The sequence below is a fragment of the Triturus cristatus genome, chromosome 4_1 (genome assembly GCF_964204655.1).
Source record: "Triturus cristatus chromosome 4_1, aTriCri1.1, whole genome shotgun sequence".
Taxonomy (NCBI): Eukaryota; Metazoa; Chordata; class Amphibia; order Caudata; family Salamandridae; genus Triturus; species Triturus cristatus.
In genome coordinates, this window is record NC_140585.1 from 798,504,065 (window position 1) to 798,516,242 (window position 12,178).

A 12,178-nucleotide genomic window follows, 5' to 3' on the forward strand; every position below is an offset into this window, starting at 1 on the left:
GGTGAAATACAGTATTGATTGGTTTGATGTGAAGCAGTAAAGTTCAAGGAGAAGGTGGTTACTCAAACAAAACAAATCAGATAAATGCTCAAAATCAGCTGATGTGTTCAGACATGGGATAGGTGCAAACTTGAAATGCTGGCATGAGTGGAATGACTCAGGAGCAAGGTGTGAGAATTGGGAAGTAGGCAAATGCAAGGAAATGGCAAAGGTATCACGGTGAACAATTCTGGAATGAATATGAATACTGAAGTGTTAAAAAGAAACCCTGATTGTCAGTTCTGTAGTAAAATTGGGTAATGAAAACAGGAAATGGAAATGTAGGCAAAATCCACATAGAATCCACCATGAATATTCCCCAGATGCTGACAAATGCATTGCTGATGGTCCAGACTCAGCAGAATTCTGGACAGGGTGTGTATGATCAGAAATTGTTACACTTGACAATGCCTTCTATCCCAGTGTTGCAGCAAAACATTAAGAATAAAATGCTATTTAGTGCAGGGTACCATCAGAACCCACTTATTCTTAGTAATGATCCTTCCCAATAGTCTGCAGGGAAATATTCACAAGGACGACCCTCAGAGCGGAGGAGGACTGCTTCCACGGAGCACTTCTAGAGGTAGACAAGAGTGGACCATACATTGATGGTTGCCCATTCCATTTTTGATTGATACCGACGCTACCTGTTCTACAGTTCGTTGTGTGGAAGTCACAAAGCTACCCCTTTCGGGAAGAGAAGTCTGAATTGTAGTGATCAGTATTAGACAACACAATATTTTTAATTGAGTTGAGGCATGGCCCACCGGAACATCAGATAGTCTTACAGTTGCTGAACCTTTGTCGAGGAAATCTATACCTAGATTTGGCCTTTCAACTTCTATTAAGACAGATCATGGCTCACACTTTAGGAATGAAGTTTCAAATAAATCAGAAGTTGAATTTAGTTATCATCCTCATATGGCCCAGTAGACTCTATGCCTCAGGATACCTTACCACCCATACCGTCCCAATTGGCAAAGTACACATGACTGACCAAAATTGAGGGCAAAACAAACATTTACTCTTTTTGGGTTAGGGTTCGTAAAACCACAGCCGTATTTATTCTCACACAGAAATTCACAAAACACATTTTTAATATTAATGTGAGTAACCTATAATGTTTATGGTCTATTTACAAATATTTGTGCCGGACCATCACAAAGACGCAAATGCATTAATTGTCTTAACCATATATACCAACTTGAACTTGTTGCTCTGCAACCACATAATTTACTTCAAGCGAGATCACGATTGAGACCTGTGTCCATTGGTCTGAAGCTCTCTTGCCCAGTCAAAAAATTGACTAAGTTGTGTCCCTCCTTAGGGGAGTACCCCACCCATTTACATCACTTCCCTTACCAAGGAACTCCTGTGCAGGGGGCCCACCTGCTTGCCAGGATACTTACCTCGGGCACCCCCTACACCATTCATCCTCCCCCACCAAGGTCCTCTGCCAGCTTGGCGCTCATTGCATCTGCGCAGGTGATTGGCCGGTAAGGACCACATACCAGCAACCGATCCCCTGCAACCTCTATTCAACTCACTGCTAGCACCCTTTGGATGGACCCCTGACACCGCTGTTACCTTTGTTTAAAGGAAAAAGGGTGCCCTATATGGACCCGAACTGTCCCACCAATCATGACCTCACCACCACCGACCAGCATAGTTCAAATATTATCTGGCCCCCAACCCAACCCACAATTCAGTGGCTGATGAATTAACCAGGCCATCAGGTTCTCCAAGAACATCTCATTGCCTACCCTTGACAAGTGAACTTTGCCCTGCAAGAAAAAACGCTAACCCGTTAGGCAGCCGTGAGGTATGGTTGACAGCCTGGCTGACAAGAACTTACCAGTTTTATTATTTACTCATCTTGCCGAATCGTTGAGAGCTTTGACAGACTTACCAACTGCAACCTATAAATAATATTGGAAGATGCTAGCGCGGCTTTTGGAAATTCCTTTTCAAGCCCGCGAAATTGGACATTACCAGTTCAAACAAGTCCCTTCTGCCAATCTCCTCCAGATCATTGCCGCCAAGATGCACTATAACAACCCCAGGGGGTAAATACCCACATGGAAATAGCCTGTTCAAGGTATTCCTCAACTGGGCCAACCATAGCCCTCCTTGGTCACAAAAAGTCAGCCAGTATCCTGCCTGTTTTGTCCTGTCTACAAAACCACCCGAAAGAAAAAATTCCTTTGCTCCCAGCACCATCACTTCTGTAATCATCGCCTCCTCTGCATCAACAGAGGTCGTCGAGAAATCCAATGGCCGAGACAAAACCCCAGCCTTCCACCTGCATGTATAGGAGAATACAAACTGGAGAAAAAAGCGGGGGAGAATGGCGATTCTCAGATTAACATGACAAGAGAATTTCATTAAAGACACGGATCAGGATTTCATTAAAGACACGGATCAGGATTTCATTAAAGACACGGAGGCTAACATTATGCATAGTCTTATCATGCCACTCCATAGCAGCCCCTTTAAAGAACACTTATACATCAATCCAGAATTGGAACCATAAAGAGCCAACAAAAGTCTCTGGCATGGAATGTTCTGCCTCTTTAAATGCAAAACTATGAAGATAACACGCTCGCTTCCATCTCACTTATCCATGATTCCTGACGTTACACTTGTGCATCTGAAAATAAAGAACATTAAACTCATAAAAAGTTACAACCTTTAAACCATAACTCAGTAAAATTTCTCGTAAACTTAGCTTAATATATAATAACTCATAACCTTAAAACCTTAAACCTGAAAATAACATATATTTCAGTTTCTTTTTTTTTCTTTTTTAAAACCAATACAAGAACCATTAAATAAACCCTAGAGAGAGGTGGGCAGGATTATGTTAGCCTCTGTGTCTTTAATAAAATCCTGATTCTCTTGTCATGTTAATCTGAGAATCGCTATTTCATTACAAGACCGGAGGCTAACATTATGCATGTTGAAAGCCCTTCAACACAACTTCCGACCTATGCTTGATTGGTCTAAAGTAGTGACTTGCAAAAGTTCCAATGTTAGACCAATCAGCTCCCTTCAAAATTCTTTCCAAACTTACAGCAGACCAACAAGCTTTACTTGCCATTGCACCCCTTACTGAATGATCTTTAAACTTCTCCACATCCACTGCTGCTTCCTTCATAGCAAATTTCCCCCATCTTGAAATTGTAGCCATACATACCGCTCAAAAAGGTTTGACATATGAAATCAATAACTGATGCACACCATGATCTCTCTTCTCCTGCATCCTGCACTCATTCTCCTTTAAACACTCAACCACACAAAGATTCTTACAATCTTCAAACCTTGGATAAAAAATCGAACTTGTCATGGTCTTAGTTCTCTTCCTGATCTCAAGGAAAACACCATCAGGACCGAACACTCTATTACTTACCTCCAGACACTTGACATCCGAAAATCTCTTACAGGAAATTAAACACAACAAAGTCGCCAACTTTGCCAAAATATTCTTATTTGTTAAATACTTGTTTGAAGCCCAATTTATAAAAAGTTTTAAAACTAAATTCACATCCCATAAAACTTCATACGTAGCTTTAGGTGGCCTCCTAATCCGCACACTTTTTAAACGCTAAAAACTAAAACATTATTACGCACTGATTTACCACCGACAAATGAATGACCTGCTGATACTGCAGACCTATAAGAAATAATTGTCCTATAACTAAAACCCTTCTCTAAATTTTCCACCAAATAATTAACCACTTCTACCACAGGCACCTCCACGGGATCCAAATCCCTTTCCAAGCACCAACATGCCCAATACTTCCAAACCCCCTTATACCTTCTCCTAGGACCTGGAACCTTTGATTCCTCGAGTAACTCTGCAGTTCCCTGCAAAAGACCTCTGAATGCTCCAGTACGCCTGACACCTTCCAAACAAGAAGGTTCAATATCCCCTCTAAATCAAGAGAATGCTGCTCTCCCAACTCGTTCGTTAGCAAACCTTCCGAAGCCGGAATCAACAGGGGAACCTCGCATACTAATTCCAACACACCAGGAAACCATGCCTGGGAAACCCAAAAGGGAGTCACTAGAACCAATTGACATCTCTCCTTCCTCACCTTCAGAAGGACCCTCTGAATAATTGCAAAAGGAGGGAAGGCATACCCTCTCACTACTGTCCAACTCTGCTGAAATGCATCCACTGCTTCCGCTCCCAGATCCGGCAACCAACTGTAATACCTCCTTTTCTGACATGTCAGTCTTGTTGCATATGAATCCACCTCCAAAGGACCCAATCCCTCTTCTATCTTTGCAAAATAGTCTTGATTCAGCATCCAATCACTATAATCCTTAACATACCTCGAACTCCAATTTGCCACTACATTCAAATTCCCTGGAATGTACTCTGCTCTTAATGCTATCTTGTGCTCCAAGCAAAAATTCCAAAACTCTTTTGTAATGTCCGAAATATCCTTTGACCTCCAACCTCCCAACCTGTTTATATAACAAACAGCTGAAATATTGTCCTTTTTTAACAAAACTGTACGACCATGAATCTTTTTCTTTAAACATCTCAATGCGAACAAACCTGCTGATAATTCCAAGCAATTTATGTGCTTTCTCCTCTCCAAATCCGTCCAAGCACTGCCTGTCTCCATCTCTCCCAACCTGGCTCCCCAACCAGAACCACTGGCATCCGTCTCTAAGACAAAATCCGTAGCGCAACCAAAAATAGCCCTTCCATTTCAAGCATCTAAGTTGTTTAACCACCAATCTAATTCCTCCTTGGCATCCAAATCCAACTTCACTTGGTCCTCATACCATAAACCTTTCCTCAATGCTACCGCCTTCACCCTCTGCAAGGCACGATAATGTAAAGGGCCTGGAAAAATTGCTTGGATCGAAGAAGAAAACAAACCTAAAACTCTTGCCAAGTCCCTTAAAGACAAGGGTTCTTTTCGCAAAACGCGAACAACCTCCTTCTTTATCATATTTACCTTCTTCACTGGAAGCTTAAAAATCTCTTTTAAGTCTATTCTGAAACCTAAAAACTCCATACTCTGAGAAGCATCAAAAACAGACTTCTCCTTGTTTATTAAGAAACTTAACTTTTCCAAAAGATTGATCGTATTCTGCAACTGATTCCTCAACACCTCTACATGCTGTGACATAATCAATATGTCATCTAGATAAACAATCAACCTGTAACCTCTCTCTTAGATATGCCTTGACAACTCTCATCACCTTCGTAAAACACCACGGTGCCGAAAAAAGTCCGAAAAGGAAGACAAACAAATTGGTATAATTTGCCTCTCCACCTGAACTGTAAATAACTCTGATTCAGCTTCTTCATTGGAATTGTAAAATACGCGTCCTTGAAATCTTTCTTTACCATCCAATCTCCTTTCTGCAAAATGTCCCTTAAAAGATGGATTCCCTCCATCTTGAAATACCTGTCAACCAAATTCTTGTTCAAACTCCTCAAATATATTACTGGTCTCCACCCTTTGTCCTTTTTTTCCACCAAAAACAACATGCTCACAAATCCTCTAATTATCTCCTTGTCTGCTAACTCCATCTTTTCCTGTGAAAGAATTAACTTTTTAGGTTCTATATTTTTCTCTGGAATGCTTATAAATTCTATCTCGAACCCCTGAACGTTCTTCAGAACCCCCTGAAATAACTTTAGTCGACATCCTACTCTTCGTTGGGAAAAACCAGAAGTAATCTCCGTACTCACCTCTTGAATTTGACATTGACTGGCCTCTACCACGAGTTCCACTCCTTGATCTGCCATATCTTCCACGCTGTGGGAAGAATCCTGATGAGCCTTGAAATCCTCTTCCTGCACCTCTGTGCAAGAAATTGTATTGGAATCTTTGGAATCCACTGCCAACATAAGACCCCCATCTGCCGGCCCTGCCAAAATCCCCGCCAAACACCTTCCTCATATTATTCTACTCCTTATCCAAGGCCCTATATGTGGCAACATGCTTTCCCACGCCCTTCACCATACCTTCTCCAAATAACAATCCTTTTGCATCTATACTAGTTTCTCTCTGCCATTTCACCCAATTTAGGGTTAATCTTCATCAACACAGACTTTCTTCTCTCTGCCAACAAACTTGCATTAGCGTTTCCTAAAAACACCATTGCTCTCTGACTCCAGCCTCTAAGTAAGTCAATATCCACCTGTTCTCCATTCATACGAGCCTCCTCTGTCATGTCCATAATCTTGGCCAAAGGACCAGGAGTATCCAATAGTTTATCTTGGCATTGCTTTAGCAAGCGCTCAAGCCCCTTGCGTGGATCTCTGCCCAACTTATATAAATAAGTAATAAGTTCCGGATCAAAGTTTGGGGTGTAACATAACTTACAGTCTGGAACATTCTGCCTTCCATACATTCCTATCCTCCTTCCCTGTTACTAACGGGCAGTTTATCCTACCTGGCATTGCTGTTTCCTGGTTGCACTTCTGGATTCACGCTAGTGCTCGCTATCTCCAGCGTCTCTCTGCCGCCGCCGCACTTCCAGCCCTCGCGGCCACTGTGTGCACCGAGACTACAGCCCCCAGGAACCCTTGCGGGGGAATCCCGCCAACGTCATCGCTATTGCGCACAGAGGCGCATAAATCAACAGCTAGCCTCGGCAGAGCGGGTGTTCCCTGTTACTAACGGGCAGTTTATCCTACCTGGCATTGCTGTTTCCTGGTTGCTCTTCTGGATTCACGCTAGTGCTCGCTATCTCCAGCGTCTCTCTGCCGCCGCCGCACTTCCAGCCCTCGCGGCCGCTGTGTGCACCGAGACTACAGCCCCCAGGAACCCTTGCGGGGGAATCCCGCCAACGTCATCGCTATTGCGCACAGAGGCGCATAAATCAACAGCTAGCCTCGGCAGAGCGGGTGTTCCCTGTTACTAACGGGCAGTTTATCCTACCTGGCATTGCTGTTTCCTGGTTGCTCTTCTGGATTCACGCTAGTGCTCGCTATCTCCAGCGTCTCTCTGCCGCCGCCGCACTTCCAGCCCTCGCGGCCGCTGTGTGCACCGAGACTACAGCCCCCAGGAACCCTTGCGGGGAAATCCCGCCAACGTCATCGCTATTGCGCACAGAGGCGCATAAATCAACAGCTAGCCTCGGCAGAGCGGGTGTTCCCTGTTACTAACGGGCAGTTTATCCTACCTGGCATTGCTGTTTCCTGGTTGCTCTTCTGGATTCACGCTAGTGCTCGCTATCTCCAGCGTCTCTCTGCCGCCGCCGCACTTCCAGCCCTCGCGGCCGCTGTGTGCACCGAGACTACAGCCCCCAGGAACCCTTGCGGGGGAATCCCGCCAACGTCATCGCTATTGCGCACAGAGGCGCATAAATCAACAGCTAGCCCCCGCGTTGCGGGATCGTGCGCGGGTCGGCGCCGGGCGAAGCCCGGGCAAAGGGCGGGCCCTCTGTGGCCCTCAGTGGCCGAGGTCGGCCGGGCAGGGCCCTGTTATTTTTAAATTGATGTTGTATCGTATGTACACTTCGGAAAGCTACTGAAGGCAAGAAACCGGTGAGACTGATACAACTACTGACTGGTCGCATATATATTCTACTCTGACTGTTGATTCTCAATATATCGTTGGCTTATTTATTCGTTTATTGGTAGTTTTTGTTTTACTCTTTTATCCTTATATAAAATAACAGCAAAAAAACTACGCTCTGGAAGAGTCTTAGGGGGGAGGTCATGCATCAAAACTAGATCCAACCCCATGAGGAATAAATGTGTACATAGCTTACAATTGAAGGGACAGATGCAGCTGTTTAAATTATGGGAAAAACCAGAGAACAAACATAAGGAAGTTCCAGTTATCAATGACAATGAAATAATAACTATGACGGAACCACCGTTAGAGGTAGTTTCCGATACTAACTTTATGTTAACAACAGAAAAAGTCTCTTCCACCCCATTCCTGACTAAAGATGTAGACATCCCAGTATGTTTCTCTAAAGAAGACAATTCACTCCCTATGAAAGCAGCTTCGAATGGTTCTCAGTTTAACACTCTTAAGGATACAGAAGATCAGGTGGAGGATATAAAAGAAATCTCTATCCCGTCTAGTATTGATCTAGAGTTGTGTGGTCGCTATATGAGTGAGAGAATTTTGAAACAGCCTGATCCTAGTATTTCCTTAAATGGAGCAACACCTTCAGGATTACAATTATATAGTAGTACTCCTTCTATTACATCTAATGACATTCTTTCATTGCAGAGTGATTTGAAATCTCCGCAATTTAATCTATCAGGTATTTGCTCTCTCACTGCACCTGAATATATAAAAAATGAAAAGCCAATCTCTGACTCCCTGATAGCACTTGAACATTTACTGACCTCTATATTAGGTTTATTGGGTAAATTTGTTGGGAGTACTGACTGTATTTTGAACTCAGTTACTGAAATATTGAAAGTACTAACTGTTAAAAATGCTGTGAACGGGTCTATTTTCCCTATTTTCCCTATCGAACCCGTTGTCCAGAATACTCTCGATAGTAACATTCCATTAAAAAAAAAAATGTGTACCAGTGGGGATGTCAGTAAAAGTAGACACTCATGAGCCCTCAACGACTTCTCCACCATTTTCTTCAAATTTGAGGAAAGAGTTGAAACCGACTCTGAAGGAAGAACAATTGGCAGTAGTTAATTCAACCCCTGGAAACGAACTTTTTCCTATTTTTAATTAGGATAAAAAAGATCCTGAAGGCACCGTAGTGATTACGGGGACAGTAATAGAAAAAAGCAGAAAGAATAAAGGGAAAAATAGGAAACCAGTTCGCAAATATAGGAAGAAAAGACAGAGGCAAATTATTTTTCAAAAGCATGAAAATACAGAAGTACTTGATGTTATAAAAACTCCAGAATGTTTATTATTGGAGACTTCCTCTATAGAGGTTGCTGGTGGTCTCACTAACCCTATACTCGATGGTCACCTTGATGTCAGCACTAGGGATGGGGGAGTCCTATGTTCCGAGGTTGGTGGCATAGAGCCTCCGGTACTAAGGGATGAAGTTATAAATAACATACCTACGGTAATAAGGGTACTTAACCCATCGGCATCTATTTTCTGCCCTTTAGCGAATGTGACCACAAATTTAACTACTGTATCACTAAAAACTTCTAATCCATGTGTGGATACCTTGTCACTGGAGTTTCTCCCCTTATTTGACTCAGACCTTAATATGAACAGATCATGGTTGCTGAATTCCTTTAAGGACATTGAAAGCTTAAAACTTATTTTGTCAAGCGATATTGATTTGGTTTCAATAATAAGGATTGAAAATGGTCCGCGCATAAGGGTAACATTTTGTTAAAAAATAATAGCGAATCTTGTCCTTCAACAAGCGGAAACATTCCAACGTAGAGGGATTGATGTGTTACCCTTTCTTAATAACGGAAGGCATACGTTTTTTAGAAAAGGAGTTTCAGAGCTGGGTTGTCGGCAAGAAGACCCGACCATCCATATTAAAGAGCTAAAGATACGGGTCTCTAGAGGAAAGCGTACGGTCTCTCAGGTACTTCCTCCCCCTGAAAGTTTTGTTACTTCCTTAATAGAAGATAATCAACACTGGAACTGGCTCCCAGGAATTCTTTCCAGTAATACAGCGAATAATTTAAGACCGCTTCTACATCTTTAACAGACAATTAAAAATCATATCCTGGAATGCCGCAGGATTACATAATTCTCCTCAGAAGTTTGATTTTCTATTCTCTTTGAATGCAGATGTGTTATGTATTCAGGAAACATGGTGCAAAGATTCCCTTTATGGAGGGAAAGATTATTTTGTATTTGAGGCCGCCGCCTTACCTTCAAAAAAAGGGCATGCGAAGGGAGGAATAGCCTGTTTTTTATCAAATTCATTACAATGGCAATTTTCCCATTATAAGGATACTAGTAATCTTTTTCAAGCAATAACTATTAACAATCTAGCATCCACAGGTAGACGGACTTCTCTCGTAATTTTAAATGCATATATTCCACCTGAAGATATCTTTAATACCGTTCTGAAGCGAATGTTTTCTTATGTAAAACAATTACTAGAGCTGGATCACCCCCCATATATCTTACTTATGGGTGACCTAAATAGTAAAGTGTCTACCTCTAGTATAGATATGTTTAGAAGTAAATTTAAGGAAGAAGCATATAACATACCCCAAGCAATCTTTCCTAGTAAAATAAAAACTAATAAAAGAGGAAAGATATTACTTGAAGAACTCAGTCTTTTTGAGGGGTTAATTGTAAATGGTAGGATGCCTTCTGACACCCCAGCTAAGTTTACACACAGTTCTCCTAGGGGTGAATCTATCTTGGACTATGTAATCACAGATTATGATTCATTTTCTTATGTTCAGGACATGATGATCTCTCAATCCTGCTTGAGCGATCATAATGTGATTAATATAATAGTCTCATTACAACCCCCAGATACTGAATCCTGGTCTATAATTAATATAGGTGTTTCTATTCATTGCAAGTCTGGAAGGTGTTTCTGGGACCCTTCCTCTATGAAAGATGTACAAAAAATTCTTGCCCAAACCTTACTCGATTTAGATGATTGGCAGGGTAGGGAGTTTTTGTATTTTGAAATTTTTAAGGAAAAGCTTACTACGAGAACTAGGAAAGTAAGAAAACCTAAGAAGTTACACCTCCCTTCTAGTTTATTACTTCCCCTAAATAAGGAAATAAATAAACTTGTAAGGCAACAGTACCTTAGTAGAACTAAGGAAAAAGAGCATAAGATAGCCCTATTAAGAAGAAGGAGAGCTAGACTTAAAATGAAATTAAAAAGAGAAAAAGAAGACTCTCTCTGGATTAGGTTAAGAGAGGCATCGGCCTTTAATAATTCTAGAGAATTTTGGTCCCTAATAGGGAAAGGATGTGGGGTAGGAACTTCCCCTATCCCTATCTCTATTGCTGAAGATGTCTGGACATCATTTATACTTAGTTTGTATGCTCCTAACAGCGTAGAGGGTGACAGCTGGGTCCCAGCCCTGAATAGTCAGCCTGATATAGAGCTTCCGACTGAGAAAACCATTGCTTCAGTGATAAAGAGTATGAGTGCTTCTGGAGCTATGGGTCCGGATGAGCTGCCCATGTCTATAATAAAGCAAGACGTTACTTCCTGGAGTAAGATTCTCCTTCCAGTATTTCATGCCTGCTTCCTTTCGAGATCAGTCCCTAATTCTTGGAGGGGAAGTATATTAATCCCGATATTTAAAAAGGGAGAGAGGGATAATCCGGGGAATTATCGTCTAATAGCTCTATTGGACTCTATAGGGAAAATTTTTGCTAAATGTCTTTTGATTTTAATTTCTGAATGGATGGAACTAAATGATATCTTACCCTAGGAACAAACTGGTTTCCGTAAAGAGCATGGTACACTTGATAATTTAACAGCATTACAGGTGATTGTAGACAAATACGTACGTGTTCGTGGTGGTGGAATATATGCGGCATTCATTGATTTCTCCACAGCGTTCGATAAGGTGGACCGTCCAACGCTGTGGAGAAAGCTCGCTACTTTAGGCATGCCGTTACAATTACTTGAACTTGTAAAATCCCTTCACTCGAACACGTGGTGTAAGGTACTACAAGGCGGAGAAAGAGGTTTGTCTCAACCCATTCCTTCTCCTAATGGGCTGAAACAAGGGTGCATACTGGCCCCTATATTGTTTTCTCTTTATACGGCAGACCTTCCTTCTTACATCTCAGTGTGCGATGGGATAGCCCCGATGATTGGAGGATCATCAGTATCAATGCTAATGTACGCAGATGATATCCTCATACTAGACTTAACCCCGAAGGGCTTATCTAACCGCTTACATGCATTAAATCAATTCGCAGAAGCAAATTACATGAAGATTAACGCTTCGAAAAGTAAAATCATGTGCATTTTTGGAAAGAAAAAATGTAGGTCTGAAAATTATAGATGGGCCATAGGCGAACATAGTTTAGAGGTGGTTAAAACCTATACCTTCTTAGGTAAAATAATCTCCGCAAACCTCAGTGAGAAACCCCATACAGACCATAATGCGCGTAAAGCATTGGCTCATGGTATGGGGCTTTGCTCCTTGTATAAGGCTACAGGGAAGAGACATTTTACATTATTTTTGGATGTATTTAGGGCAAAGATT